Raw genomic sequence first — 7,207 nt, forward strand, 5'->3', positions numbered from 1 at the left:
ATGCTGATTGTTACTACGGTACCATTGAGTGGTGAAGGTAATTATTAGAAATTACCACAAAAACATGCCTCCAAAGTACAACATTCTCCCCTTCTTTTATATTATAATATTTTTTGGCTCAGTAACGGACTTATGTCATGAGATACGTCCGTTTTAATAAAGTAATGGGGAAGTTATGGCGTTGTCACAAAAAATTACCTTTAAGAAATATTATTTATCGCACATTTTTTTTCGAATTAAGTAATACGAAGAATCTGTTGCATGCATTTAGAATTCAGACTCATTGAAACGTCAGTATAAATTATTATGAATAGTTTTGCAACTTATTTTAATGTTCACCTGAATAAAACTAAGCTGAAAGTGAGTTATTGCGTGATTAATACTCTAATTAGATAAATTGGTGATATTTTGAAGTGAAATAACACGAAAAATAAGAGAGTTATAATAATTAAATGTTAAAATACATCACTATCCAACTAAATTGTGAGGAAGCATTGCGGAAGTTATGTTAAAAACGCAAAATGTGTTAACATTTGCAGAAATTTTAAGAGAATCAGGAACTTTTAAAAATTAAAAGACAATGTTTAAGATCCCGGCTGTAATCTTCGATTGCAAAAGGTTTAATTTATCAGTATGAAATTGTTTTTTTTTTTCTTGATCCCTGTAATTCTTGTACTAGAAATTTAATGAAATAATCTGTAAGAGAGGACTGCTGCATTTTATCCATTCAAAAAAAAGATATAATAATCGCAATGATGTAACTTCCAAAAAGTTCAAATTCCACGAAGTTTGTACAGGCAAGGCCTTTGACAAACACTGGAATTTAGTTCCCATGCCGGGAATCGAACCCGGGCCGCCTGGGTGAAAGCCAGGAATCCTAACCACTAGACCACATGGGATTGAATAACGGTAGAATAACAAGCATTATAATGCATTGTGGTTTTTCAAAACCCCTCTGCTTTCCCGTAGGTGTGATTGTAAAGTGATGACAAATTTTAGTTTTGTATATTCTTGCTGATGCGAAAAGTTTTAACCTTTTTGCGCAAAAAATAACATAATAATCTTTTGTTAAAGTACACAAACATAACATAAAATATAACTACGTAAAATTCGTCAAATTTGCAGCGAGTTTCACGCTTGTGTTTCTGGGATTCGAAGTTATAACATGAACGCCTCAAGTCTCACTATTCTGTATTGTAAAAGGGCAGGGGTGCACACAGAGGGGGATTATGGCGCCATAAAAATGGGGGGGGGGTATTTATTTAAATTTATAGATTGGTTATTTGTAATTTAATTCATTTATTTTAATTTATTTTATTATATTTTATTTACATTTTATTTCTTTTATTTATTTAGTTTGTGTGTGCGTCATTGGCGTAGCACAGAACTTTTCTAGCAAAAAAATAATAACGATAACAGTAAAATTAAAAATAAATAAACAAATAAATAAAAAGTATTTTAAATAAATAAAGCATATTTAAAAAATAAATAAAATAACAAAGAGAGCTAGAAAATAAAAAATAATCAAGGGAAGGAGGGTTGAAAAAAAAATGAAGGGGGGAGGGATTTGCGCCATTGAACTGGGGGGGGCACCCCTATAAAAGGGGGTCATTGAAACCTCGAAATACGTGTTTGCAGTTCTCTGCGAATTCGTACGGTTTTGCGTTGTTGTATTTCCTTTTCTTTTTCTACACAAAGTGAAGTGATAATAGTTCTTCCTTGGCCAACTTTAAATTGACGAAGCAATTTAGCGTTCCAATTTCTTTTTCAACTTTAAGTTATGGCTAATTTACCAAAATTGATCTTAACCAACTCTATTAAGTTTATTCAACACATCTTTATATGTAAAAGTAAAATATGTACCTATAGGCTTTCAATAAATTTCACAGATGTAATTAGTTTGTTTTTTGTTTTAAAATTTTCCGTTTTGTAGATTTAAAAGACAGTTAACATCTCATAAATGGATTTACAAAAAAAAATATATATATATATATATTCAAACTAAAAATTTACATACTTTATCAAGTTAAACCCCCTAACCCCTTTTTTTAGATATGCTTGATTTAAATTTAAATAAAAGGGATGAGTCCCACTTACTCCTTATTATGGGGTAAGTGGGGCACCCATCTGATTTTAAAAATAATTTAACCGTTCAGAATATTTAAAGCATCATTTTAGAAAATAATGATGAACTTTTGTTTATTAATAATGTCTAAGATAAAATAAGACAATAAGAAGTTTCAAAAACGAATTGTTCTCAGAAGAGGTCCCACTTACCCCAACCAACCCTACATCAAAGGAAAATTTGCTGATTTTCTTACTTAAATTGTAAATGCATACACAGAAAAAAAAGAGGAAAAATATACAAAAAGGAAAAAATAAAATTTTAACCCAAATAATTGGTTTGATGATGTTTTAGCTAAGTTGGATAATTTTTGGTATTTTGAAAAAGGAAAGATACTGACAGGTGATGAAATTAAAAGGCTAGATTTTATTTTTCTTTCTATTTGCATGCAGTTTTAAATATCAAACAATTAATGTTTTACTAGAAATGCATTATTAGTGGCAAAAATAATTTTCCGTTTTAAAGTAAAGATTGATTTCAATGGCATTTTTAAAAGTAAGTAACGAATGGTACATAACATGAAAAAAAATTGTTATCATACAAAAATGAAGTTTTTTTTTCCAACTTCAGCTATCTTACGTCAATCTAAGCAAGAAATTGACGAAACATTGTTGAGGGTTCAGCAACATATCTAGCGCCTTCGTTGTAGTACTTATCTTTAAAGCAAAAAATTAAACTATTTGTAACTTGAATCATTGTTAACAATATGATATAGTAGAACATGCTTGCCACCATATGCTCTTGAGTTCTGTTACGACATTTCAGACTTTTATTAATTTCATCATCATAGTATTTTTTTCAAACTAATTTATTAACTAAAAAGATTAACATTAAATGTGAGTATTGAGCCTAAAATTATTTTGAAGATAAGTTAATAGTAGACGGACGTTGGGGTATCTGGGAACATGGACATTGACAAAAGGTGATAAGAGAAGGAACATTTTATGAAGCTTTGCTCTAAGTTATCAATTGCTCAAAATTCCTATTCTAAAGGAAGTATTAATATAACCTTAATCAGTATCGTATTAAATATATATTTGCCATATTTTTACAATTATTTCATTTTTAAAGGTTATTTTTGAGTCAGTTTCCAGTTCTTTTTTTAAAATTAAATATTTATTTATTTATTTTTAAATCTTTTGCATTACACTCAACTGAAAGAGTGATGCTACTCATTAATTTCAAAATGTACACATGACCGTTTCTTTTTTATAATGTGATAAGTATTTGCCTGCAAAATTAATTGTTTTTATTCTTTCACGCTATAACAAAATAATTACCTTTGTAAATATAATTTTAAAATAACTACAACAGTCTGCTGTTCAAACATGATATTACTAGAAGTCTTCCGAAATAAAATAAAATTATTTGAAAAACGAATAGTACCTCGCTTAGTTACTAATTAATCAGAATAAAAAGCAAAAACGAAAGGACATAGATTAAAATCTGTACTAGCTGTGTGCCCGGCGTTGCACGGACTCCCTAAAAAATAAAGAGATGTCCAGTTGATGTTTTTGTAGCACTCTGACATCAGTTTCTAACGCGCTAAGGAATAAATAAATGAGCGTAATGCAGGGTTTGCGAAACACCAATAAAACGTTTAAATCTATTTAACGCTAATAATAGTTATGAAATATACAAGTTAAGAGTATTTTCAATTAGCACAAAAGATGAAAATATATGCATTAATAACTATAGCCTGTGTTCATTTGAAGCAATGTTGCTTTGAATTTCATCTGATAGACTATATCTGAAATATTTATGTACAATAACAATCAGCTTTTTACATAAAATGTCACATATTGCTTGTTTGATTACGTGAAACTAATACATCAAGACTTAAAAAATACCAATATATATTAATTTAATACCAAGTCATCCGATTCCAATTAAGCTTTAGTTAAAATCATTAAAAGCAAACTTTTTTGTTCAACTCTGTTTCATTTAAAGGAATTCAAACAATCTTAATTTAACGTGTTCTTTTCACTATACAAAATGTATTTCAAAAGTAAAAACAAGAAAGAAAAAGAGTTTTTATAATTCGAAAACTCACCTATGTGAAGGGGAAAAATACAAAAAAAAAAAAAAAAAAAAAAAAAACATAATTAGTCGCACATCCTAAATTTAATAAAATATGAGACTGGTAATGATTAACTTGCACTACAATAAATAAAAATAACTGAAGAAATAACTTTCATATGCTGAAAAGAGTTAACAACGTGGACTGTAGAAAATAAAAAAGGGCAGACGATAAATAAAGGTTATATCCGAAAAGAGCAACCAATTACTCAGATGGTTGTTTTGATTACGTCAGTCCCACTGAAACAATTGTTAAAATGTTATTTATTAACAAAAATGTAAAATGGCAACAGAAAGAAATTCGCAACTCCAATAAACTATAGATGGCGCTGCAGAAACTGTCTAATGGCGGATGAAAAAGGTAAGACAAACAAATGCTGTAACTTATAACTTGCTTTGACACTTAGTGAATGACAGTAATTTTTCATCCTGTTTGTAAGAAGTTTTCTTTTCTATTCTTCTGAAATTACATTACACCACTAACTGTCCGAAGCCTGCCCTAAAGAAAACACGTGGAATGAAATGTTTTACCTTTTTCTTTAGTATTGTTAATCACCGCAAGGTAGCGTATTCGAGCGCTAGAGTTGCGAATAGAAATCATTGCTTAGAATAAAAGAGAAACGAAGATAATTTTTACAATAAATTTCTAAACGAAAAAGTTGCTTTAAAGAGTAGTTTTAGGATTTATATATCAGAAGGAAAGATAAATTAAACTAATTTAAAATAAAATTCTAGATGGAAATGTTGTTTTAAGATTTGCATAGCAGCCGAAAAATTCCCTTTTAAAACAATTATTAGAATTTTATTTGCTCACATGCAAAATGACAACAAGAAAGAAATAAAAATTCCCAAATAACGTAATGTTAATCAACGTTTTAATTAATATCTGCGCTAATTAAAGTCTTACAATTACGAGATTGGTCCTATTGTTTTCTTCGGAAGTTTTCAAATCGATTGGTACCTGGTTTGACTCTCGACTCGCAGTGATTCTTGAGAAGTTCTATTTTCAGATGGACAGACAGACGGACGTGAACAGATTTTAATAGTATGGATAGTATGGTTTAAAGCTTACAGCCAGCGAAATAGGAACCACATTGTAATTTAATGGCTACTCCGTGTCCGGCATAAAACTTCGATTTGCAAATGATTATAAACTTCCTTTTACTCTCCGGACATAATCACCCCGATTGTTTAAAGTTGCTTTGAAATTGCAAGAGTGTTACTTTATTTGTGCACCGGTTTTATATTTAAAACATCGGCTGCCTTATTTTGATGACAGAAAGGATAAGGGTCCTAGCGAGCCACGAACGTACTAAGTGAAGAAGATTTAGATTTTAGTGAAGAAGATTTTGATAGATATTTTATTCAAGTAATTATTAGTTAAATATGAAAAAAACTGTTATGCTTTGATATTATATTAAAGCATGTATTATTCCCCAACAACATTTCTGAAGGCTTTGGTTAGCAAGAAAAAATAAAAAAAATTAGCGTTACGCACGGAAATTTTTTTCGAGGATTGCCCAATTGCTCAATGCATTTACACATATGTGACATTTTTAGATATACATTTGTACATTAGTATTCAAAGAATTTTAAACTTTGCTTTCTATTTTGATATAGTATTTAAATACATGAGACCATTATGTATCATAACATAAAGTATCAACTTTCTGAAAAAAAAATGTGCTTAAATAATAATGATTTGTACTAGTTGTGGGTGTAATTGTACAGTCACGCCAGGAACACGAACAAGTCATTATTTTTGAAACACAAAAAATCAATTTAGAAAGTTAGTGCTTAATGTAATGATACATAATGATTTATTTTTTCTGAAAGTTAAAAGACAAAAAGTAAATGTCCGTGAATTAAGTAAATTTTTGCGTAAAAATGTCACACACGGCCAAATAGATTCAGCATAATATTGTTTAACATAATGACACTGTGTACAGCAGAGAATGTAATTCCAAATTGAAAAAAGAAAGATCATATAATAATGAAGAATAGAAAAAAAAATGAAAGGTTTTTTTTTTCTTTAATCCGGAATTGGAAATAGTAAATTTTCAACAGATCTCTAGTGCGGTTAAAATTGGTCAAATTTTCTTATGGTTAAGATTTGAGGGGGCTTCTAAATGGCACGCAAGCACCATGCATTGAATATTGCACGTTTTCCCCTTTTATGGAGCTAAAATGCTTTACAAGTTTCGAATTTCGGAAATAAACTAATAATTCGCTTTAAGTAGGAATATTAAGCAGCGTAAAATCCATTAATAACAAAGGGCAAAATATGCGTTGCTAAACTTAACTGTAATTTTCAGTTCTCATTACTTAAGTACGCATTTCATTCCTTAACAGACTTGAATTATGAATGCATCATTTCAGAGGCCAAACAACTTTCAAAGAGCCATTAACTTTAACATATGTATATTCAATTCTGGTTAATAATGCGAAAGGATTTAAAGCAGATATGCCGTTCTGGGTTTTGTTGTTAGGTGTACTTGAATTTGAGAGATTACCATTGAACCATTTAATAACTCGAGCCATGTACAAGATCGTTCAAATTGCTAATTTAGAATTCATAAATATTTGTTCATAGGCCGTAATTATCTGTAGGAATGCAATATTGATGGACTAATTATGCTTGCTTCTTCATGGATTGGTTCTATTCTTTTAGTAGTTCAAGTCATAAATTTATTTAATTCGTCACACAAGAGACCATTTGTACTTTAACAAATAGGAATAAAGATGAAATATAATAAATGCTGGTCGTTTTAGCTAGAGACTATTCAAAATCTTCTGAGTATTGGTTAAGAGTTAATATTAAGATTTGAATGGAATCATCAATATCAGTGGTTCCCAAACTTTTTCAATTCGCGGCACCTTTTGAAGAATTTGAATTTTCGCACGTCATCACCTATCTCTGTTATATTAAATGTACTGATACTGTAGACATTTTGTGGCACCCCTTGCTCTGTCTGTGGCACCTCAGGGTACCACGGAACCCAC

At 29.9% G+C, this 7,207-nt stretch overlaps 1 non-coding gene across 1 annotated transcript; it reads right to left on the reverse strand.

Annotated features, from left to right (window-relative positions):
• Positions 1 to 827: 827 nt before the first annotated feature.
• On the reverse strand, positions 828 to 899 carry Trnae-uuc (transfer RNA glutamic acid (anticodon UUC)). Its single transcript has one exon. It is a non-coding gene; the product is annotated as a tRNA-Glu (tRNA).
• Between the last annotated feature and the right edge of the window lie 6,308 nt (positions 900 to 7,207).

This window comes from Uloborus diversus, chromosome 3, assembly GCF_026930045.1.
Source record: "Uloborus diversus isolate 005 chromosome 3, Udiv.v.3.1, whole genome shotgun sequence".
In the NCBI taxonomy this organism is placed as follows: Eukaryota; Metazoa; Arthropoda; class Arachnida; order Araneae; family Uloboridae; genus Uloborus; species Uloborus diversus.